At 39.1% G+C, this 26,957-nt stretch overlaps 1 protein-coding gene across 23 annotated transcripts in view; it reads right to left on the reverse strand.

Annotated features, from left to right (window-relative positions):
- Positions 1-26,957, reverse strand: part of rbfox1 (RNA binding fox-1 homolog 1) — a 295,182-nt gene that overhangs the window by 58,828 nt on the left and 209,397 nt on the right. The window contains exon 1 of one of the 23 annotated variants that reach the window (XM_079629431.1): positions 16,137-16,442. The exons of 20 other annotated variants lie outside the window; for them this stretch is intronic. The gene's annotated coding sequence lies outside the window, so the exon portion shown is untranslated. Of the gene's footprint in view, positions 1-16,136; positions 16,443-26,957 lie in introns of those variants that run through there. 2 more of the 23 variants (XM_079629426.1, XM_079629417.1) reach the window with 2 other exon arrangements.

Here is a 26,957-nt window from a genome sequence, read left to right on the forward strand (position 1 = left end):
TATGCACTTTGTATGCATGTGACGAACTGCAAGCGCACACTTGTGTGTGTGTGTGCGTGCAAACAAGGTTCGGCCCTAATCTCCCGTGCAGTACATGAAGTTTTGTAGATGCACATGCGAAATGTCAGTTGTCACAGCAATGAATGCGACAGCAGCATGAACACAAAGTGCTCATCATGCCAGCGCATCTCCTGCAGACACTCTGATGCTTGTCAGGTACAGGTGATTTTAATTACAGCCATTATTTACACAGCTGAAACAAAGTGGCAAGGTGGCATTAAACCAGGCTGTCAGGCAGCCACACACTCTTACTGGCTGGAGAAAGCTCATCTCCTTGCCTTACTCGCCTTTCTCTCCTCCATCCAGCCCACCCCCTCCTCACGGTCTACTATTTCCCCCCCGTCTCATTCTCTCTCTGTCTCCCTGCCCTCCTCCCATTCTGGGTGAAAGGAACATGCAGTAAGAACATTAATCACGCATCATGTTTAACCTTGGACTCATGTCATTTACTGTTAGCTTTGATGTCTACACTGTATCATATGAAGTTAGCCTAATATATTTATTAATTTATTTATTTATTACACTGCTTCTTGGAATACATCATTCTGATTGGTCATAAGCAGCTTTCCGCAGTTAAATATTTGATATTATTTTATATAAAAAGGTTAAGCTGTATAATTGATTTTTGTAGCAGGCAACTGATTTCCTACATAGCTGTGCTAGTTTCGTGTCAGTACTTCGTGCTGTCTCTTTCTTCTCACAAATAATTTCAACTCAAGATCAATATTCCACGTCCATTTATATATTTATTGAATAATAACAGACATAATGTACAGTCATTAGGTCATTATTGCAAAATAAAGCACTTTATGATGATATAAGACCAGATCACCCAGTTTATTTTGTGATAATGACCAAGTGAATATATGAATATATATAAAAAAAATATTTTAAAACTATTTAAAAAAATGCAGTATATATTATATTAATGACATTATTATCATAACCATTCAAATTGTTAATTCCAAGTTTAAATAAACAACGAATCCTAGATTTAACATTTTTGGACTTCACTTATAAAATATTATAAAAGCTTCCATCTTTTCCCTTTCATTGAAGACCACTGGACTGAAATCATCCTCAGCTTTCAGGCCAGCTGGAACATTCTTTGAGATAGCAGGAACCGTATTATCTGTGGATCAATGGCGAGTAAGGGGTAGGACGTTAATACTCTTTGATCAAAGAGCTGTCCTATTTCTGGTTTGTGTGAAGAAAGAAAAAGAAAAGGGAGGGGGGGGGGGGGGGGTAACAACAGTGGTAACAAGGAGAACAAGAAACAGAGTGTGTGAGTGTGTGTGAGGAAACAAAGGCTAAGACTCTGGCAGATGTTGCAGGGTCTCTGATGACTGTGTAATGACAGATGTTTTGAAGCGTAGCTAGGAGAGGTATGACCAGGCCTAATGATTTCTGGAGCGAGCGCACAGGTACACTAAGAGCAGAACTAATCACACACAGATGGACACACACAGAGAGCTGCAGGAGCAGGCCAGGACACACAGATGTCTCTGCCAGAAACGAACTCACGGCCCTCCGGGAAGGCCGGCGAACGAGCTCCATCTCCATCGGTTTCTTTAATCATGACTATTAAAGCACGTGCATTTGGAAGCATGTCAGTGATGCCCTAAACAGGATGAGACATTATTGTGTATGACATGAACAGTTCAAACAGAAGGTATAAGATACACATAATTTTCTACTACACAGACCAGTGTGGGTTGACATGATTTATGATCAGACGCGTTTCTTAGGGGTAATCGCAATGGGGAATGTTGAGCATGGGAGAGACACGGCCCACCTTAAACATTTAATCCTTGGCCCCATACATTTTAGGAGGTGATCACAAGTTCACAGCCGGATGGAGCACAACATCAGAAAATACTGGTTATAAGATGTTTTTTTTAAAAGGTGTTTAACAATCCTCTTAAAAATGCAATACTTATCATGCAAAACATTAAAAAAGGCCAAACATATCCGTTTCAGTACATAATTGTTATATCTATATAGAGAGAATATCCCATTTATAAATAAATAAAAATATATGAACATCTGTCTCTAAATTCATCTTCTTTAAAAGCTAAAAATAGTCAAACTAAAACCAACCAGTAGATGACTAGTCATCCATTCCTGTATATACAAATTCTGTCTTAGTTAAAAAGCCTTTAAACCAGCGCAAATTAATTGCACGTCGTTTCATGCGCAATACTTATTTGTCCTTATCTGTACTATGGGAGCTGTGGATTAATTACGTTTCATTTTCCCTATATTGGCCAATTTCATGCTTTTGCACAGTTTGAAAATATTTACACTAGTTACAAACAATTAATTCAATGGCTTGTTAGGCAGCCCAGTGATTTTCTGTGCGAGCGCAGAATGGAGGGTTGGCATCACGTGTGTGCGCTCACATGTGTCTTCATGAGTGAGCTTGGAGAACTGGCATCTGTCATAATTACATTCACTGTGTTGACAAGCCTCACCATCTAACAAGATACATCCCATTATTGCCAGATGTTTTAAAATTGACATTATAAATGTTTACACTGTGTAGTAACCCGAGCTATTAGTTTCGACTAGCGACATAAAATACTCCAAAAGCCAGCATAAAAACATTAGTGTCAGCTGCTGTAAAAGTTGTGCTATTAATTTTAGCAGAGGATGCAACGTCTCTGAATATGGCCCATCTGTTATGGCGTCAAATGGCCCAAATTACTTTACGAAAACAGTTCCATCAAATTATTTTCATCGCCGTTTTCACTGCAAACGCCAGCCGCTCAAAGTTAAAAGGTCGTATTTCAGCATCATCCATGCACCGACACGTCCGCTTGGTACGCCTGTGCAACTTTGAGCGCATATGTCATCGGTTAAACAGGCCGCACATACGTTTTCGCCATTTCACCCATGCTCCACGATAGCCGTGTAATGTTAACAAAGCGCTGTGGGGATGTGAGGTTGAAAGGTGCGGTGAAAAGTTATCACTGTAAATTAAAGGTATGACTGGTGGAAGCCCAAGGGTTTACACTGGGGTTATCGAGGGCTTCCACACATCAGCATCTCCTATCACACATCCGACGGTTCCTGTGAAGTGTCATAAACTGCCGGGCCCATTTCCAGTATCGCTGCGGCTCCCCGCAAAGCCCCCAGGGCCTTCTGCTTTACCAAACACAAAAGCAGTGTTGCCTCTCTCTCTCTCTCTCTCTCTCTCTCTCTCTAAAGTCAATATATGTAGCTCTTTGTCTTCTCATATCAGGTATTTTCTCCGATCTGAGTTGAGCCTAGGATCATAACCCCCTCCCATCTCCATTAAAAAAAGATGCTGCTGGGAAATGTAGTCCTGTCTGGTTAAAAGTATATAGTTATGCTTTATTTTGAGATTCCACTTATGACATTCTACTAACTATAAGTAACTTTGCAACTACATGTCAACTTACTCTCATTAGAGTATTAGTAGACTTTAGACAGTGGTCTGCAAAGTTACTTACAGTCAGTAGAATGTCTGTTGGGGACCATTAAAAAAGGTGTTAGCAGATGTTAAGCAGACAGTCTACTAATATGCTAATGAGATTTAGTTGTAAAGTTATTTATAGCTAGTAAAAAGTTGATCATCAATCAAAATAATTGCCAATGATAGTTCACCCTTAAAAATGAACATTTTGTCATTAATTACTCTCCATCATGTTGTTCCAAACCTGTATGAGTTTCGTTTATTGAATACAAAAGGAAATTCAGAAGAATGTACTGGTACTGCTTCAAAAAAAGATGCTTAATTATCATGAATGTATCATAGTAGTTCACATGCTATATTACATCTTTAGTTGGGGCAGCAACCATATTGAAATATTGAGGGACCATATTGAAGGATAGAGTTACAGTTTGTACTACATCAAATCATTTTCAAAACTCACTTTTTTGTTTCATTATTTTGTCTACTGATTTTTTTTTTTTTTCTGTTGAAAAGATGTTTTGTCACTTAAACAACTGCCATGTTCTTAAACTACAGAACAATTCATTTTTATTATGGTCAAAAATTAAAAATGCCACCATTGACCAATGCCTCTTGCGTGAGGAACGAACCAAAATTAAATTAATAATTAATTGATTCATTAATGAATCGTTCATACCATGTGCAAATCCAATGGTTCTTAAAAGATTAAACTTAAACAAACAATTCGTTCACACACTATATTGCCTTCTATTTTAGTTTTATGAATTCAATGTCATATAATAGCCTTGTGTGAGGAATTAATCAAAATTCAAGTCATTATTCGCTGACAATCATTAAGTTAAACTCAAGCCACCAAATCAAGTCTGATTCATGAATAAATCATTAAGACCAGTGAATGAAACCATGATTAATTGAAAAGATTCAACTCAAATCATCGATTCATTCACACATTTCTGCATCAAAACTACTCACATGAACCATCACAAACACCAAAGAGATCTAAAGTGGATATTTTCCTCACGCAAAGCTATTGAGTGGCTCAAAAGAATTTAAATATATATATATAAATATATATATATGGACCTTTTTATAATACTTTTATGAAGTTTGAAACCCAGAACCCATTAAATTGTAAAAAGAATAACTAGTACATTCTTAAGAACATCTTCTGCATTCCACAGATGATTTAAAGTCATAAGGTTTGAAATGTCAAATGTCGCTGAGTAAATGATGACCGAATTTTCATTTTTGGGTGAACTCGCAGCTTTTACAAGCAGGAACTGTGCATCATAAGAGCTCAGGTAGATCTGCGGATTTGCTTTGCGGTGGTTGAGCAGGAAAGCCGTGGCTTTAGGAGCTTTGTGTCAGCTGATCCCAGCACTGCACAGGCTCTGTAACACACACCAGGAAAAGCACAGGTCATGGGCAAACGGGAGGGATGTGTGAGTATGCGTGTGTGTGTGAGAGACTTGGCCCTTGGCACGTTTTCCTGATGCAGAGTGGGGGTGACAGACAGAGCTGACAGGCCAACCTTTGCACTGCGTAATAGACAGACAGGGAAGTGGGAACCGCACTCTGTCACTGGGGAATACAGATGTAAACATGGCCACTCTATCACCCACACTCGCCTCCCTGACAAAACATATTAGTGGTGGAGTTCTCAGTGCACACCTCTGTGCTTAAACTCGCTGATGATCTGCATACACGCGCACACACACACACACACACTTAGTGCACGCAAGCAAGTGTGCCGCCGTGGGAATGCATAGCCTGCACTAATTGCAGTTTTAATTGTTGTGGTGATTCTAGTGTGTCACTGATATATCTGATGAGTCTGACGTGACTTATTGACAGATCTCTAGAGCGTGCGCGGCGACCTGACAAAAACGCATTGATTAATTACTAGCCATCCAAGACAATTAACTGGAACAGAATGCGAAAACAAGCGGCGAGCAACTTTTGCCGCGCCGCCATCCTAGCTCGTTTAAACCCTCTGAGGATACATCAAACTATTTCTTTCCCTGCGTTTCCAAGGCAACGCTAATATATTAGCTCACCAGTGTTACTGGAAAGCATTTCACTTGACAGTTTTAAAAATGATTTAAAAGCCGGCTTAGTATGTGAATCTCATCCACACTACAGTAAATCAGTGTGGACGAATCCCTCTCCAGCTGACACGAAAGACTCGGGGAGGGGAACAGGCTCCGTTGCCTGTGGTCTTGCTGGAGAGGCTAGTTTGGGTGAAATATCTCCAGATTCCTGCTGTTCTCATCCATTGTTCTCACTCTAGAAAAACCAAGCAGACACTTGAGCCATTTGTTTTCACAAGCCTGAGTACATACAGAGTCCAAAAGTCTCAAAAACATAGCTTCTAATTATACACATTATACAGTATACAGTGCATACAAATTTAAATAATTTAATAAAACAATTTGCATGCTTTTCTGAAATTCTTTATATGTATTATTTCTTCACACGCATTAATGACACTTGAGCTGCATTTGATTTGTGGACAAGAAATAGTGCAGGATCTTAAATAATATGCCATGATGTTTCTTTAATATATATATATATATATATATATATATATATATATATATATATATATATATCTTTTTTAAATTTAGTTAGAATGTTCTTAACCTTTTTTTTTTCAGCAAGATTTTAAAATCCAGTTTTAAAAATGTCTTTAACAAAATTTCCACCCATCCACAGAAATAGAATTTTAAGAAGTTCCTAATGTAATCTATCCCAAAAAGTGCACTACTGTTCAAAAGTTTAATTCATTCATTAATTCATTAATTCGTTTGTAATGAAATTAATCCTTTTATTTAGCAAGGATGATTTAAATTGATCAAAAGTTACTTTTACAATTTTATAAAAGTTTTCTATATACTTAATTTTTAACATTGATAATAATAAGAAATATTTATTGAGCAGCAAATCATCATATTAGAAAGATTTCTGAAGGATCATGTGACACTGAAGACTGGACTAATGATGCTGAAACTTCAAAAATAGAAAAAAGTTTTAAATTGCAATATTTATTTTTGATCAAATAAATGCAGACTTGGTGGGCAGAACAGACTTCTATCAAAAATAGAAAAAAAATCTTAGAGACAACACACTTTTGAATACTACTGTAACTTAAGCTATCACATTTTAGCCTACCGGTAAATAACACAGCAACATCTTTGCAGATAAGAATGCATTATAACTAGCTCAGTAATTATAAGTAAATCTAAACACCCAATATTTGTGATAAGTGTATTTTATGGTTCAATTCGAGTATCGCACATTTAGCTCAGCAACATGTAAATATTAAACTGAATTGTAATTACCGGTAATTGTGCACAAAATTCGACAAATAGTGCGTTCCAAATTAGTCAGCTACTGTATAAAGCTCCATGACAGTGTGCTGCCTTAGTAGTCAGCTAAGCAGCAGCAGCTCACTACATTTTAGAACCGAGCTACAATCTCCCGAAAATGAGGAGGCAAACATTATTGGAGGAGCTCTGCTTCTTGCTCTCATCACAGCCTGCGCATATCTGCTAATACCCATCTATTCTACAGCGTTCCTCCTCTCCGCCCGCCGATGCATGACACCCTCTAACAGAGCCCTGCTTGCTGTTCTCTCTTTGTCTTTCTCTCTTTATCTCCCTGAGTCTTTCTCGCTTTCTCTCCGTCTCCCCCCTCCCCTCTTCTGGTGTGTTTCCCTGCCCCTCTCCGATTGAGCTCACTCTCCCCTAGACGGCGCAGGTTGGTGTTGGCACACATAACAATTGCAGAGGAGCTTCTAGCACTTACAGTAAATGAAGCTCGGGCAGCAGCCCACTGAGATGCATTAGATTAGGTAATTGAGATATGAGTGATGGCGCAGGCCAGCCCCTGCCGCAGAGGTCTTGGAAATAAGCATTTGCCGCATCCGGCGTATTACAGGCTCAGATTATGGAGGGCCCTGATAGAATAATGTCAGCCGAACACAAGGCTAAAATTGAACTGTCAAGAACTGTCAAATACACAATAATGTGCTCGGCAAACCCAAGTTTTTTCGCCACTCTGGACTGGCTGACGGACCACATGCGTTTCAGAGTGCACTTTGAGAAAACATGCATCTGATACGTATTCAATTTGAGAAACTTGAGATGCTAATGATTTTAAGCAGAACTGCTTCCGTTGAGTCTAACAGGATTTGCGAGTTTGTTTTAACACTGTTGGTTTTCTTTAAGCGAACATGTTTTTCCCCGCTGAATCTGCTGTGATAGTGTGCTAAAACAATCACCTGTGTATGGATTAATGGCTTTAATTCTGAGGACTGGCAGGGTGTAGCCACACAAATGTCCATATTTCCATCCGTGCCCCGCTAGCTGTGAAGTTAAATTGATTCAGGCTTTGGCATCTCTGAAATGTGATGCCGTAAACAACTTGGATTCAGTTCAGCACGTTTATGCATCACAGAAAGAGACCTATATATACCTTAAAAAAACAACAACTAAACTTTAGTTTATATTATTGCAAAATGTGAATTATATTATCACACAGCTCTTTATATAAAGTTGTATCAACAAGTAGGCCTATACAGTATATAAACTACCTGCATTCATATAGTAAACTCACGTGAAACAATATATACTACAATATATAGCACATCTCAACTGTATGATTGTTTATATTATTGAAAAAATTTAATTATATTAATCACAGCTCTCTATATAAAGTTGGATAAATAAGTTTATCCAACTTTACATACATACAGTATACTAATGTACAATGACAATTTATAAAACTAAACCTCAACTGCATGATTGTTTATATTGTTGCAAAATATAAACGATCAGCTTAATGTGACAACAGTATAAGACATTAAGATATTATAAAAATTAACATCTTGATTTTCTGTAAAGAAGCTTTGAAGCATTGCGTATTGTGAGAAGCACTATACAAATTAAATTGACTATTCATGGCTTATTTTTTTACTTATAGTGTGTAGCCCTCAAGTGAACATTATAAAAACAAGCTGTATTATCACTAAATGTATAATTAACTTGTAAATCATCCAAGCGCGCGATAAAAACAGCTATTTGGCGATGGTTTTTCTTCTTTCAGGGTTGAAGAAAGAGATATCATCACTTGAAATAACCCACAAATCAATACCTCACCGTTAGCATGTGCTCACCAACTTCCAGTGACAGCACTTCATTTAGGTAATGGCCTAAAGAGCCAGTGGGAAAAGAGTGGACTGGCATGGCAGCCCCACGCAGCACACACAGCAGAGTGCACTTAAAGCACAGCCGACTAAATCAGGGCCAATTAGTGTGTCTGTGGACCGCAGCAGCTGGGCTAAGTCTGGGGGCAGAGGTGCTCGGGGCTGGAGCTGAAAAATTGTGGTAGTCCTGAAGCAGGCCTTTCCTGAAAGAAAGTAGGAGGGGGGTATGCGAGGGAGAGATAGAAAGAGGGCAGAGGCCCACTGCCGGTCAAAGAATACAGTGCATTCTTTTTCCGCTAACCTCGCCCAACATCAATCACGCAAGCTGGAGGTAGAGTGAGAAGTCAGCTCGGCCACTGAGGGAAAATATCTGTAATGATTGACACGGGACTGTTGTGTCGACCTCTGCGCTTTTATCGAGACTGACTGAAGAAAAATATATTCATTATGGACTTGTTTACTCTTAGTCCATTAATATAAGCTTTGAAGCCATCTATAGCGTATTCCTAAAAACACTTTTAAACATACTGATATATATATCAGAAGTTGCACAGTCTTTTTTTTTCCAGGAAAACAGACCGAAAATATTCACTATTCATCTTTCACTAATGCTGAAAGTATAAAGTCATGGTTTATGAATGTGACCTAACTAAAGACTATTGGCTATTAAAACTAAAAAGGATGTAATATTTAGTTTATTATGTTGCAAGTTATTTTTATATTATTTATATACTATTACAGTATTTATTATTATTCTGAATTATCTTTTATTTTTATATTTTCCTTTTAATTTGAGTTTAAGGCTTACATAATTTTATGTTTGTCATTATTAGTTTTTGTTTTATTTTTTAAAACTAATTCTACATAACTAATTAATTTTTATTTCAGTTTTAGTAATTTTAGTACTTCAATGGAAATTAGAAATGTTTCTTTGCCAACTAACTGAAATAGTTTTTTTTAGGCATCACAACATCATGTAAATAATGTACGAAAAATGGATATTAATTGATATTTGCAAAAGTAAATCTTAATGTAAAAATGGGGCATGTTTAACTAAATATCCAATACTGACTGATGCTAACAAATAAAAACAACAACAATAATGTGGTATGGATATACCACCGGTACATCCCTAACAAAAATGTTGATATCTCTCAGCAATAGAACATAGAATCACAGTGATTTTGCCAAATAAGATATGTTACTGGATCAACATATTTTGTTGATCCTGGAACAACATTCCTGTCTGAAAATGTAGTCCTAACCCTATCCCTACACCCCTGCCCCTAAACCTAACCCTACCCATACATTATCGCTAAAACCAGAGGGAAACAATAGGTGAATAACACTGATAGAAGCACCTAACCCTGGTTGTAAGCCACTTGACATAAACTGCAAACTTGTCCTTCAAATCTAATTGGTTGTTTGTAATGTTGATTCAGAATCAACAAAGATGTTGATCCATGAAACATGTTGTACCATATTATGTCAACACAAGAGACAGAAAAGTGCCATTTACACAACAAAATGAGTTTGATGATTTGTTGTGGCGTGTGCATCTCCATCTCAAAAGTAGTTGTGTTTGTATCTTGGCAGGGGCCATTAGATGCTCTGGCGTCTCAAACATCCTGAAGGACAGAGCCGCTGCGGCGGGGTGGTAAGAACATGATGCGGAGAGCTAAGCGAAGGTATCTTCAGGACAAAGAGCAACCGCAGCGGGACAATGAGTGTGAACAATCCGAGCGTTTTATTCATCCCGCTGTTGTCCTGAGCTGGGGCGATCATGCATACGCACGCCACCACAAACAAACTGCAGCATAGGCCACTCCTGATCTGTTGAAAACACACTGTTTCAACCTGCAAATTCCTTTGGCTTGTTTTAAAGGAAGAAGCGTCCTATTCTGTCAATGTCACCGTGGATATCCCTATATACAATGCAATTGAAGATAAGCCTAATCTTGCACACCCACACGGCATCTTCATTTTTTCCTGTATCAAAGCCAACAGTATGTACAAACCAGAGGATTAGCCACAGACTTCTATCCTTTTGAACAAACTCAAGCACAATACGTGCAAAGTAAACCTAGCAAGGACAAAACATTAAATATTGTACCATGTACATTTAATAAAAAAAATCCATTATTGTGTATGTAGAATATGATATTTGATATAAAAATTCTTAATAATAAACAATTTAAACAAGTTAAATGAGCAAAACAACAACAACCACAAAAAGTCCATTTATGCAGTACTTATGCAAAAATAATGCATTTCCATTTTATGCTTTTCCACTACAAAACCAAGGCGCAGACATGCTTCCTAATTTGAATAAGATTAGATATACAAGGTATTAGAAGATTTCTGCTGCATAAATACAGGGTTCATAACATCTGCGCTGGTACACGGTGTCATTTGTGCGTTTACAAATTGAAGTAAATGGATTATGGAGGCCTTCTTTACAACACAGAGATCTACAAACAACACAACAATTCCATGTAGGAGAAATTTCATGACTCTTTATGAGGTAATTTCCTCCATGTCATACATTAGAAAAGCTGCCTGTGTAGATTAAAAAACAATATTCAAAGCAGACGTGAAGCTATTGTGCTTTAAGTACGGAGATTAAAAACACAGATACCCTTTAAAAAGCTCATGCGGAACACAAACAAAAGTTATGAATAAAAAAATGATCTTCTGGTGATGACTTTTTTTTTTTTTTTTTTGCCAAAATGCTCGTTATATATACCTTTATTTTCATCACATCAGCTAAAGCCCTTAATTCTGCTCTCTTATTTTAATACTTGGCTTTACGGCCTGTAATTGTATGATTTGCATTTTTTCCCCCGCCCATTATAAATAATCCATGCAACACACGGCCTGGCTGCCAAGCTGGCATCACTTTCTATTTAATCTTGTGAAACAGTCGCTTTATCTCCTTGTTCAACCTGGGGTTTATCTTTTGTTGTGGCACCGTACTATTGATGTGGAAATGTTTACAAAGCAATATACTTGCCCCATTTAGTGAAAGCAGGAGTTCAAGGTATTAATATGATCATTTTATCACCCCCAGTGTGCTTCACTCAGTCATTGACTTAATAACAGGCACTGTTTTCTTTAATGGCTCCTTTGCCTAGGACGTGGTGTTTTGTTAACAATGCCGTAATAAGGAGGCAGCATTTATACATATCACCAGGAGAGCAGAGACCGTTTTTTGTTCTGTTTTGTGGTGCAGAACTATCGACCGTGGTATTCTCCTTCAACTCCCTGTGGGGATGAGAGCGGAGCCCCCGTTACATCGGCATGTGCTCCATTATCATTTCAATACGAGTATGACACACCGGCGAGTGGCAGAATGCTCCGTTTCTATTTCCACTCCACAACTGATAGCAAACGGCGTCTGCCCGGTGTGAGGTTTCCCCAACACCCCCCACCCCTTTGCCCTGCCGCAAGCGAAACAGCAACACTAGCAACTAGCGTAATGTGCGCCGCGAGGCCCCGGCAGCACAGGACAGGCTAAGACTATAACCAGTTACATAATCGCCGCAATAAACACGTTCCGATTGTACTCAACACACAGCACTTTACTCCCACTGACGATAACAGAGTACGCAGCAACCCTTCGCCAGCTTCCAAGGGAAATAAAAGAGGGAGCGATCCAACACTATACTTCATTCTCACACTCAAGGGCCATGCATTTTCCAAACGATGAAACATATAATCACTGCGGCCCGGGGATATTTTACAGTCAACGTACATGGTGTTTGAACAGACTGAATCTTTGTTAAGTCATGGGGAATAATCAAATACGGAAAATGGGCGCTTGTTTTATTTTTAGCAAGCATTTTTGAGGAATTCATGAATACATAGTGTCAGATTATATTAAACATAATTTGAGAATAATATTGTGATATTATGTGTAATATCATATTCCGTTTTCAACGTGAAGCCCATTAAAAAAAACAAAAAAACAGTAACAATTTACAATTTGTTAACAATAGTTACTAATATGATATGATTAATGGTAATGGTATTAATAAATGCTTTGGAAGTATTAGTCATTGTTAGTTCAAGCTAACTTCAACATTTCTTAATACATTATTAAAAGTTGCATCGGTTCACAAATATTATTTAATAGACATGAACTAACAATAAACAGATAACAAAGATAAAATAACACTGTAACAAATCTAATGCTCAATGTTAACTAATGGGACCTTATTGTAAAGTGTTATCAAAAATCATATGGAAAAATGGCGAAAGGAAAACACACACAGACAGACACACACACACACACACACACACACACACACACACACACACACACACACACACACACACACACACACACACACACACACACACACACACACACACACACACACACACACACACACACACACACACACACACACACACACACACACACACACACACACACACACACACACACACACACACACACACACACACACACACACACACACACACACACACACACACACACGCGGTTTCCATGTTTTATGTGCATTTTCCATAGACATAATAATTTTTATACTGTACAAACATTAGTTTCCATCCCCTAACCCTAAAACAAGGACAAGGATTTTGGATATAGCCATCTTTGTGGAGACATTTTGTCCCCATGACATAGGGTTTACCAGGAACAGACACACACACCAATTTGATTATATATTCTCTTTTCTAATTCCTGTCAAGAGGAGCTGCATTTGAAATGAGAGGACTGGCAGAAATCTGCATGATGTATTCAGCATCTAATGAGCGGCGGGGTGAATTGTAGGCACAGGGCATATGCAGTGCCCTGCGAAATCCCCTCTCCTGCACACTATGATTATTCCCCCTCATGTAGCTTTGCACTTCCTCTATTCGGTCAAGCCCACAGGATTTACCAATCCAAAGCTCTGACGGCTCGAGAAAAAGAGGCCTGTCCTCCTCCAGAAGGGCTCCCTGCTTTGAGACGCCCTGACTCCCCGCACTGCCAGGGCTCAGGCGCACCACAACTGAGGCGCATCCATCTGTGGGCCTTGTAGGTGCTGTGGAGATAACCAATTTTTCAAAGCACAACCAGAACTTGCATAATGCCTCATGCACCCACGTTATGACTCACTAAATTACATAAACAGAATGTGGGGTATTCTCATTCTCTCTCTCTCTCGGTCTCCCTCCTTCTTCGCTCTTTTTGCTTTTTTCCTGCCATTGTTATTTCTTCCAAAATCATTTAAAACTGAGCAAAGCTACTGAAAACAATGTAATGAGGGTATAAAAAGATATGTCAGCTTATGTAGAGGATCATGTCTTCTTTTTGACGATAGGGGGGTAGACAATGTATAGCTACTATAGTCTGGGAAATTAATCCACACACACAAAAAAAAAAAAAGGGGGGGGGGGGGGGCAATTTTACTTAATTTTATTCTGAAAATGAGCTCTCGTTTTCAACAGAATAGAGCAATAAAAAAGTTTTGGGGGAAATTGCTTAAAAAGTTCAAATGAGAATATGTTAAAAAAATGTCAGAAGGGCATTGAATGATATTTCAATTAAAAATGCTTGCCAAATGTACATAAAACCTACTGAATATTTGTACAAATTAAAAAATGACTCCTCCCTCAAATGATGTTCCATGTGAACAGCCAATTAAAACATATGGTTAACTTTGAATGATACACTGGAAGTTACATTTTACCTGCTTTGTACAAATATGTAATTCCTCATATTAAATAATTTTAGCAATTTAATAAAAATGTCAAATCAAATTAAGTATTTGTACAATATAAGTTAGTACAAATGTAACTTCCAAAATATCATTCAGTGTCTACACATGATTAGCTAAATGTGTGGAGTTTTTATTTACATTTTTAGGACATGTATGCTTATTACAACTTACATTTTAGTTACATTGAGTAACAAAACTGTAGCACAATATGTAAATAAAATATATTTACAAATATCAGCTACTAGCAAATTATTTTACACCCCTCCAACAAATTATATTACACCCAAACGGAACCATGTCATCAGCATTGAATTATATTTGTTGACATTTTTACCTTCTTATATTGCACAAATATACAATGCCACACATTTAACCTGCTGGGGTCGGCGATCACGCAGGCGTGATCAGTTCACTTTTTTTCAAATTCATATTTAATTTCATTTGAGCAAATGAGTGTGAGTGAATCACATAAAGCATTTGTACAGTATTGGTGAAAATATAACTTCCTAAATATCAATCGATGTCTACACAAGACTGTGTTTTGATTTGTTGAATGACTAGACAATGGTTTTATTTACATTTTTGGGACATACAGTATGATTTAACTTATATTTTTACTTGGTGAAACAAAAAATGTAAAGTAAGCCACAAAATGTAAATACAAACTATCAACTACACCCCAAATCCCTCCCACAAATGAGGCTAAACACAAACAGCCAATCAAAACAATGCCATGTGGTCAGAATTTATTTGACCTGTTTATATTACATGTGTGATTCTATGTGATTCCACACATTTAATCAAATTGAAATATTAAAAGATCTTAGTTAAATTTTATGTTAATAAGTACAAATACGGCCCGAAAATGTAAATTAAAGCTGTTGTTTCACAACAAGCAGCTGCATTCTTAACTCCTCCCACAAATGATGTACCACACTAACAACCAATCAAAACACAGCCATGTGTTCGGCACCAAATGATGCGTCAGAAGTTACGTTTCAACCTTCTTCAGTACAAACACATGAATCCACACTCTCAATCAAACAGGTCTGTACTGAACACCATTCACTATAGCGCCCCTTCATGTGAGAGTCAAGTCACGGCCCAAGAGTGTCACATAAAGTGCATTAAGTTCAATTGTTAGTTGTAATTGCTCTCGTAAGTACTTTCCGATGCAGATGTCATTATAATCATTATCATTTTTGCAGCCTGAGAGAGTCATCAATATTCCAACAAAGGTTCAGAGAGGGAGAGCGAGCGTGTGCGAGGGAGAGAATATCAACAAAACAAACTATAATTCCCCGCTATTTCAATTACCCATCATTAGCTCGCATTTCCATCCCATTGCCATTCCCCCAGCAAAATCAAGGTCTCTCACACTCATCCCCATTAGCTGTGATAAAAGCATGCCTGGTGTTTAGCAACAAAAGCAACTCGCTGCTCTGTTAGCTGATCACACTATGAGACCCAGGCGTTCTCTGACATTAACACACACACACACGCACACAAATACGCGCATCCGTCAGCGCACCGGCGCTCAACTGGAGTCCTCGGCAAGAAATTCCCTTTCCTTTGTAGGTCAGACTTAGATGCAGGCATACTCAGATTGAAAATTTCATTATAAAAACTGCCGTACACCCACCCCACTGCCTTAGCCCCGGGACTCACGACACTATATTGATTTGAATAGATACCAACTCACCCCCTCGTGACGCGAGAGCTCTTGTGTGGACGAATAGCTACCAGGCAGTGTTAACAGTGGCCGCACAGCTCCATGAAGCAACACTCATGCACTCTCACACTGAATGGAAAAGGATCATTTCAAACAGCAAGGCAAGAAACAAAAAAAGCCACGCGCAAGGGGGAAGCACACAGAGACAGAACGAGGGAAGGGAAAGGAGAGAGAGACAGGGAGGGAAGAGAGAGAAAGAGAGAGAGAAAAGAGAGAGATGGGAAATTAATAATCCCAGAGACAAGTCCCCTCTGTGTTATTCATCAGGCTGCTTTCTTGCAAGCTGCGGAGGAGCGGAGATATGCAGATGGGAGGGGCCAACGGCACACTCCATTGGTTCGCGTGCCTCATTCCTATACATCGCAGCCAATCCACTTTTTTTTTACCATGCCGTCTTGCCTTGGAGGTACAAATACAGTAGCTGCCTTGCGGTTTCACGAGAGGGAAGAGAGGAGAGGATAAAAGACAAATGAGGAGCTAAAACGGGGGGAAGAGGAGGAAGGAGAGGGGAAGGCGCTGGCGCTGGATGAGGAACACTGCTTAGGGGCTCAGCAATGCTGCCTTCAGATAATGCACTATTAACTTTATTTGAGCTGACTTCCCAAATGATTCTCTGCGGAGGGGTCACTCATTGGTGCGCAATTTCTTCCCAAATCACATCATAATGAAATTGCTGGCTATTTCCCAAACCTATAATAATAATATAAAAAAAGATAGGGGAAGGGAATATTGCAGGTGATGTTGGCTGGCTGCCCTTGCTGTCAGACATTACAGGCAATTCCTTGCCTCCATTTTCCATGTTACAATGAATACATTTCACAGCTCACTTGCTCTAAAGTGTGGGTGGTACAGCATAACAACCTACACCATGTGAGAGAATATCTAACACTTTCACCTCTCTATTTTTCTCTGCCGTTGCAGTAAAGCGAAGCGAGTCTCCAAACCTCCACACTCAGCCAAGCTCATCAATTATTGAGGCTGCACATCGGCCCCACAAAATCTGATGCTTTAAATGTAGTTTTGTGTTACAGTCTGAGTGAAAAAGCTGATGCAGAGGAAAGGCTTATTTCGCTTCTGTGCGCAACTGTGCGGTCTTCGTCAGGGCTACGTTGTGTTGAACAATCTGTAAATCAAAACGCTGATGTTTATTTTTTATTTTTCACCATGAAAAAAAAAAAAAACGATGGTCGTTAAGACATTGGGCCCTATTTTAACGATCTGAAACGCAAGTTTCAAAGCGCAAAGCGCAAGTAACTTTGTGGGTGGATCCCGGCGCTGTTGCTATTTTCCCGGCGGATAAACGACTCTTGCGCCCGACGCAAATCTAAAAGGGGTTGGTCTGAAGTAGCTTCATTATTCATAGGTGTGGTTTGGGCGTAACGTGAAATAAACCAATCAGAGCGTCCTCTCACATTCCCTTTAAGAGCAGACGCGCTTGTTCCATGGCGGATTGCTATTATAAAGGCGGGTTTGCCAGCGCACGCAGGAGCGGTTCACAGCCGAGGAAACCGACGTTCTCGTCAGGGCCGTAAAACACAGAGAAGTAATAATGGGGATGATGGGAGAAACCCACCCAAATTAGCTTCGGTTAAACAGGCGTATCATTTGGGTAGTAAATGTGTAGCCTAATCTAGATTTTTTTATTTTTTTTTATCTAGATAGATCTTTTTCACATCTTCACGGACACAACAATGATTTCCCTCGTGTGTTAATATTTTTCCTTGTAATAATGTATGATTTGCAAAAATGAAAACTGCTGCATCTGTTTATATTAGAGAATCAAAGTGGATGCGGGTTAACATTATGGCAAGCACGCGCCCTTAAAATACTACATCACTAACGCGCAACGCGCCACTGTCTTTAGACTGTTTTTTCCCTGGTCAGTTGCGCAATTGCTTTCTAAAACTGGAAAATAGCACCATTGAAGTTTTGCGCCGGAACACGCCTCCTCTTTGCGCTGAACCTCCCCCGCGAGCGCAAGTTCATTTCCTAATTTACCGACGTGCGTCTGTGGAGGGAAAAGTCCGCTGTGCGCGGGTGCAGAATAGGAATGATACATGCGTCGGTGTTCAAAGTCAATTGCGCTGGGTGCAAGATAGGGCCCATTGGCTTTACGAATGTTACTCTAAATAGGTTCTAATTATTTTAAGGATGTGTTAAAAAAAAATTGTTCAAAAAAAAAAAATGTTGCCTTTTTTTTTTTTGTCAAAAGTCCATAAGTGAATTGCCGTAAGAGCCATGATTTAACAATTGAAAATTGTTCACAATAACGGCATGTTGCTGCTATGAAATATATTGCATTTAATTACATGGCAATACAATTATCAATATATATGGAAGTATTAGATCAATAAAAAATATAAATATATTATATATTTTATCTATGAATAATAATAATAATTATAGTAATTAATATTATTATTATTAATCGTGACACCCAATACATTAATTGATTCTTGGGATTCAATCTTTAAAAACTTTTTAATTAAAGAATTAAAGACAAATGTATCAGTTCAATGTTCAATTGTGCATATAATTATGTACAATACAATTAAGTTTATATAGTAATAATAACAATAATCAAAAATCAAGTCAAGCAAAACATTATTTGATGCAGGATTCGATCTTTAACATCAGTGCAGGTTTTACTGTGCAAACCATCTAAAAGCTAGTCAACCAACTGTCCATTCTGACCTATCCTTATTTTACTTCATATGTAATTCCGAGGTGTGCTAAGAGTAATTCTACCACACTCGTAGAACTGATAGCTTTATTGTCTTGAGGCAGATTGGTTCAATCCAGACCGGGGCAGCTCATTTCAATGGCTGAATGTGCCACAGTAATTTCACATTTTGGCACAAAAAGCAGCCACCACAGGGGGGCTATGAACAGTCAGTTGGATATGGCAAGAGGACAGTCATGTGAAATCGCAGACCGAATGTGAGCGGTGAGAGGGCAATCCTGGCTCGTCGTAATCAGCTAATTAAGCACTTCAGTCAGGCCGGCGAAGGCTGCCACATTTCCCTTTGTTATCAAATTCATTATTCAACGTTTAAAAAAATGGAAGGGAACACTAACAAGATGGACTAGAAGCTCATACAAAGTATGAACGGAAGGTTGAGATGTGACATCTCTCTCTCTCATTTGCTATAACATCTCGGGCCAGATCTGGAATCTGATACTCTCCGAACGCAAACACAAACTGCTTGGCTGATCTGCGGGATAATGGGAGCGTGGATGTGTTTCAGTGGCATAACTGCGCCAGAGAAACAGACGGTAATTACCATTGCCCTCTCTCTCACACCTCCAGTGCGCACACACAGGAAATGGGAAATGGGATCGGGCGATAGCGAGCCACCTAGCCTCCTCACCTCATTCCCCACCAATTCAAACTAATCTACTTCTTGATTTCAGAGGGAAATCAACAAACATTCATTCCATTGAATCCTCGCCGCTCCACGTGGGGAAGGAGGGGGCTCTGAGAGTAAAAGCGAGCAATGGGAGCCCATTGAAAATGATTGTCTCATTCAGCCGCGGCACACGCGGAGGCCTTTAACCAAACCTGGCTTGAAGCTCATCCAGAACTTTCTATCACATTACAAGCGCTCAGCACTGGAGTGCCTGAGATTAATCGCAGGTTAAATGTGCGTTTATGTACACTGCATAGCTTGATAACAAGCAAAACCAGAAGGGGTTGGGAATTAGTTACTTTGGGGGAACATGTCCAGATCCCATCAATATTCATGAAATATTTCTACTTTGTAGATTAAGAATGGGGAAAGACCATCCATAAGTGTTGTTTCACATGGACGGCTCAAGGCGACGGCTCTCTTGTCCGCCCGTCGGCTCTTTTTCATCTCACTGGGCTTACGGAGATCGTATTGCTTTTATTTTCTGTCATTAAATTCTGTGATAGAATTAAGGATAAGAGCACCTGGTACTACATCAATAGAAAATCAATTATACTGTCAAAACTTAGATGTATGACCTGCAATTTTTCGTCTGTGCTGAAAAACATCTAAAAAAATAAAATAAAAAATGGTTTATTTTTTGAAGTTTAATCACAATTTTCGATCTGATCCTGAAAAGCTGTTTATCTGCTTCTGTGACATTCATATTTGTGACAACCATATCAAGCTATTCAGTGACAAACAAAATAAACAATGGCCAGAGCCCGGCTCATACATTTTAAGCACTTTCCCAGAGGAAATCGACATCTAATATAATTCTCGCTGAAGCAAAATTCAACAGACCACTGGTCTGAACCGACTGTACCCACAAAATGGCAGACATACACAAACAGGATTTCCTCAGCATTATCTCATGCCAAAGCGTAGCCGTTTTAATTGTGCTGATTATACGAGCATATTGTGAATTCCCCGCTGCCTTGTCGAGTTCAGACTCGAGAGGGCCCTGGGAGCAGCGTCCGCAGTGCCGAAGGGCTCCTCAAGTCCTCGTTGAAATAATTTGAGTGTGAAGTTGTGACCTTGAGCACCTGAAGTACCTTTCAAGCTACACAAATAATACATGCCTTCCAGGATTAATCTCAGCTCCAAATCACAAGGGTTTCCTGGGTGGCTCCTTCAGACGGCCTTGGGTCACCAACAACCCGACGATGTCCAAACTGCTCCGTGTCCACCTGTGTTGCTCCCCAACCCCCTTTGTAGTTTGTAGTTAGTCATAAGAGTGTCTGAAACGCTCTCAAATGACAGCATTTGGGAGTGTTTTTCCTTTCTTCTATCTGTTCACTGTTGGAGCTGTAATTGACTTTATGCTCCATTCCCGATATCTTTGACACAGCTGATGTGAGCTCTCAGCGGAGGCTAGAGATATGTCATACAATCCAATCTCCCGCTCCACTCAGATCACAGTCACCATTTAATTAAAGCCAGCAATGAACACTTTATTTAATGGCCTGGCCCCTCCCCCTCTCCATTACGCCCACCCCTGACTCCTCACACCTCGCAAAGCATCACACAAGATCCTCAATCTAGTCCTACCACAGAATAACCCGTAAGCCAGTAAAGCGACAGTAATGTTACAAAACATTTATATTTCATAGAAATGCTGTTCTTTTGAACTTTCTGTTCATCAAAGAATCCTGAAAAAAAAAAGATGTAACAATTCCACAACAAATGTTATGCAGCACACCTGTTTTCAACATCAGCGTATTTTACTAGGATTTAAATTAAAATTATTTTGGAGAAAAAAATCAATAAAAACTGGTGTATATTGTTGGGGGTCTCGCAGTTCTACCTGCTGGGCCATACAGTAATGTGCAAGCAAAGGGTAATATCGGTTTCTTTGGCAGGAAGATTACCCCTTAGTGAATCTGTCACTTCCCATTTCAGTTAACACACTGTTGAGTAGGGTTCATCACACACTGAAGAAAAAAAAAAAACTCTGCATGGCCGAATACAAAGCAAAAACCACAGTCTTCAAAGCCAAAAGAACCGGATTCTGAGGGACCCCATTCACAACAATAAAAGACATGGGCTGTTTTGCCCCCGGACACAATCTGAGAAAGTGGGCTAATGTGTTTTATAAACAAATGTCTTTTATATAGTTGAAAGTGGCCAAAAACACAATGGCACTCCAGGTCTTTTGCTTTTGTGTCAAAAAGGCGATGGGGGTTAACTGGCTTTTGAGCAATGAGAGCACTTTGGTACATGTCATTTTGAAGGGGTTGCAGTTCACTCAAAATCTATCATCTGAGGCCGTTCTTTCTGAGGATGTGGATCAGCACACAGAAGATTTGATTTGACAGGGTCAGGAGGTTGTGCCTAGAGACATTAATAAACTCGCCAAGTCCCCGAGACTCCAGATTCACTTGACCCAACTGCTCCGCTGCTGATCCCAACAAACCTAGCAACAAAATGAAAGTTCAACAAATATCGAGTATATGGCTACATTTTTGACGATCGATTCTGCGATGTCCTTGAAAACTTTTCATATTTTATCCTTGAATTATCAACATAGACATTTTTCATTTGTTTCATCTTACATTTTTTCGCAACATTTAAAAACATACCGTATAACATGATTAACAGCTGTTGAAAAGGTAGCTTAAAAGAAAAGATTGACAAAATTCTATCTATCGACCTATCAACCCATCTATCCATCCATCCATCCATCCATCCATCCATCTATCTATCCATCTATCCATCTATCTATCTATCTATCTATCTATCTATCTATCTATCTATCTATCTATCTATCTATCTATCTATCTATCTATCTATCTATCTATCTATCCATCTATTCATCTATCTATCTATCTATCTATCGCCTCACAGCAGGGAGGTCTCCATTTCGAGTCCCAGCTGAGCATGGGTTTCCTCCGGGTGCTCCATTTTCCTCCCGTATAGTTCCAAGCAGTGTAATGGGGAGGGCTTGGGAAAGACCTGGAGACCTACCCCGGAAAAATCATTAGCAAGAAAATTCATGGACAGCCTTATATATGGTTAGATTTATCATATGGCCATATGTCGTTATTGTGCTGCTTGCCTTAGCACAAACTACAACTAATACAAAATATATATATATATATATGAAGAAAAGAGTAACCAACCATGAAAACCTTACAAACACTCTGAAAATCACATAGCAACAAACTAAAAGCCCTCCAAACACCTTAGCAATGGCATAGCAATACCTTGGTAACCACCAAAGGTATGTACAAGTTACAAGTTCATCCAAAACGGAAAAATGTAATTAGTGTAGATAGTATAGAGATATAGGAAAATATTGGTGAGAGCAAAGAGAAACTGATCATTAAGACTCAAACCTGTGTCCCATGGGAGCACTACAGATTCAATGCGTCACATGCTCATTTGCTAAAGCTGCAGCACGCCTCCAACGGCGTTATGTTTTTCAAACTTAATGATTTTGAGCTGTCCTACATTCTCACTAACACACATATGCTCCAAAAATAAATAAATAAATAAATAAAGTATAAAAAAAAAATATATATTTAAAATAAAATACAAATAGTTTTCATTATATTTCATTCAAGGGATTGCTTAGCAAGTTCTGAGACTACAGCAGAATTACACACTCTGAAATCCCAGTAAGACATGCCTGCTGGCTATTCACACATCTCCAATAGCCCAGACCGTCTAACAGCCAAGATCAGTTGCACTCCTCTGAGCAACCTTGTTTTAAAAAGAAACCACAAAGAAACCAGATCTGTGCTGTGCAGAGGGACACGTATTACCAAGTTGCTTATTCATGTATTTCTGTGATGCATTAATTAAGGAAAGGATGCAGGAGATATATGATTGAGTGAAGAGAAAGAGAGTCAGGGAAAAACAGATTATGTGAGGCACTCTGGGGCTTTCTTCTTCCAAGCAACTGCAATATGGCCGAAGGGATCTGGTTAACCCACTTCTATCAGACGACTGTGGAGTCGGGCTTCCAATGAAAGAAGTTGAGATTTGTTGCTGTAAGACACTTTGTATGTGCCAGAAAACATGTAAATGATTCTGCAGCATAGTAGCCTGGTGCGTGGTGTTCAACAGCAAAGACGTGATGTCTACAATTAAGAAGTATCAAAGAGACGACCCTCGGGAACGCTACATCAGGCCGGGGGGGGGCATTGAAAGTTCTTCTGTGCAGAATAATCTGGACACATCATGGGTTTGATTTACAACCAACACACAAACGGGTTTAAATATACCTTGAATGCACCACGAGTCGGATTGGATAAAAATGTCTGCCGATGAATATTTATAAAAGTAAATGTGCCTGGGTCAGTGACATGACTGTTTTTTCCCTTTGTAACCTACTACAGTATATCTATTTTATATCTATTGTTTTAAAAATACATAGAAAATGCAATTCATACACAATGACTTGAATGCACCTCTTAATCTATGAAGAAAGATTTTCAAGAATGAATAAAAATAAATGTGGTAGGAGTTGGGTGGTTAAGTCTTAGGTTGCAAAATTGTATTAAAATAATATATATATATATATATATATATATATATATATATATATATATATATATATATATATATATATATATATGATAGAGAGAGGACCCCTAATTTGACCTTTATATTAAAACGCATGGTTTTCATATTTACGCACGTAGTAAAAAAAGAAAATCAGATGCTCCCCTAAAAATTTTTATTTATGAATTTGTTATGTAAAAATGCATGATATTTCTAAATGAATTAAAATACTAATATATTTTAAAACATGAAATGCTTTAGCTGTGCACACTCACATGTGTACATTAAAATGTAAACTTCTATTGAAAATGGTAAAAAAAAAAAAAAAAAAAACTATGCAAACTACATAAAACAAACATGAATACAAAGAGGACATGGTTCTAAGACCTTGCTATGTGTCTTAAACCAGATTTTTATTTTTATTTAACATGGACACTCTCATATGTTAGGCTATTACCCTCATACAATACCCTCAATATCTCAAATGAATAATTTAGCTTGCCTGGTCATTTTAACAGATAATCTAATCACAAGGATGAAAAACGAGTGCAGAACCCCAGCATATGCTTGACTCATCCCTGCCTGTACAAACAATGCACTTTGGCAGCATCTGCTGGGGCCCGAAAAAATTACACACACGCTGTTGCACGAACAGGACACGGACCTGCTCATGTTTCAGCAGGATGTCCGCAGTCCGTCCACATACTGTATACAAACCCAAGCATGTGTATCTCATCTTCAGAGTGTGGTAATTGAATAATAATCTAATTTGCATTTTCAGACAGCTCCAGCAAGCGGCAAGGATTTCGACTTAACAGATAATGACAATTATCTCAATTTCCTTTAATGTTTTAATTTCGAGCAGGCACTATTATGTGGGAACAGATAGGGTGAGCGATGATTAAAATAGCAACTTGTGTTGGTTTTGGAGCTTTGAAATGACTTGTCCTATCAGAGAGAATACACATGGGAAGCGTCCCTCTCCATCGCTTTAATTCCCTGGTGTTTAGCATATTGTATGCCCATGGCTGGTAAATTAGTCACATCTGGAATAGCCTAATTAACAGATAGGAGCTTAACCTACTTATCAGAGCAAGCCACTTGGACTTTTTTCCCTTTTTTTTGGTATAGAGGGTGGAGGCACCAGAGGGTGGGCAGGCAGGCAGGACTGATGTATGGATGCATGGAGAAAAGAAAGAGTGACTAGATTGGTGCTCGCTAGCTTCCCAATTTGCTGATGACGGTCTTGTTTTTTTTAAAGAAATGCTGCCCACCCGCCTTCCCACTGACTCATTTCCCAAATAAAAGTGCACAGATGATGTCAAGGTGTCAAGAAGCGTGGCTGACAGCCCAACATTACCAAACAATTGGCAGGGGTCAACATAAAAACAATACCGCGCTCTCAGACCCTCCATTACAGAGATGGAAAAATTCTGTCAGCCCTGGATTTAATGTTATTTGCAAATGATACAGTACTTTAAGTACCCGCTTATGCCATCTCTCCACCTCTTTCAGCCCCTCTGCTCATTTCTCTCCTTCCTTTCAAGCACAATTAAAGGTAAATAGGCAATAAAGGAATTGCTTTAAGTATTAACGCAAGACCCCCATCCCCCCATCTTTTATGGTTTAATGGTAAACATGGCTTTTGTACCACAATTTTCACTAATGTAATCTAATAGCTGTTCTAGAAGACCCCGGCATCACATTATTGATATCTGCAGGATGAAAGCAATTTTTCATTTAATGCGTGAGAGGAAGAAAAAAAACAAAAAAAAACAACGGTCCCTGTGCTAGCTTGGCTGTATAATGGAAACGGAGGAAATAAAATCATTCATGCCTCTTATGACAGTGTTACGTTTTAAAAACCTTCAATAAAAGCGTGGCCTTTCCGATTCCCCCTAATTAATCATCGGCAACCCTTTAAGCGTCGAGGGGATGGGGCGGACGATCTCCGCCGTAAATTTGAGAAATGCCGTCTTACACGATAAGACCACTGCGCCGGTTTCAATCCCTTGTACGCATCCGGCCTTAAAAAACATTCCCACAGCTAACAGCCGAGCATATTAGAAAATAAAATACAATTCTGCCACCTGACACTTCAATTTAGCCCGCTCCAACTGCTGAAGCCATCAGCCCGCTGGCCTGCCTGCCTGCCTGCCGTGATGGAGAATCCCCCAAATATCACTTAACTGATCTGAGCCAGGCACGTAATGCTCATGCACTCTCCCCCACTGCATTACCGACACACACTCTCTCTCTCTCTGTCTCTCTGCAGTGCGTTCCGCTCACACACACAATCTCATTTTAATTGACTGCATTGTCTGGGCCGGGGCTGCAGGGAGTGCCTCCACCCTCCTCTCTCCACCCTGCCGCTTTGAGGAGTATTTACAATCCGATAATCTTCAAGCTCCTCACCACATCTATTACACTGCAGAAGAACAGACACTGAGAAACCAGTGCCTTTAAAGGGATAGTTCATCCGAAAATGAAAACGTGCTCATCCTTTACTCACCCTCGTGTTGTTTCAAACCTGTATGACTTTTGTTCTTCTGTGGAGCACAAAATTATATGTTTTAAAGAATGTGTAGACCACTGTTTTCCATGAAATTACAATGAATCTTCTGAGCTTCAAAGGGATTAAAAAGCACAATAAAATATTCTAAAAGTGATCCATGTGGTTTGTGGATTATATACACTTTGACATGAAATTACTATTTCAGTCTTTCAGTCGATTAATTCAATGTCTTACTTTCAGTCGATTAATTCAATGTCTTACTTTCAGTCGATTAATTCAATGTGTTACTTGCTGTTTCTTTGTTTTGTATTTTTCCAA

Source organism: Phoxinus phoxinus (genome assembly GCF_949152265.1).
Source record: "Phoxinus phoxinus genome assembly, chromosome: 1".
NCBI classification, from domain to species: domain Eukaryota; kingdom Metazoa; phylum Chordata; class Actinopteri; order Cypriniformes; family Leuciscidae; genus Phoxinus; species Phoxinus phoxinus.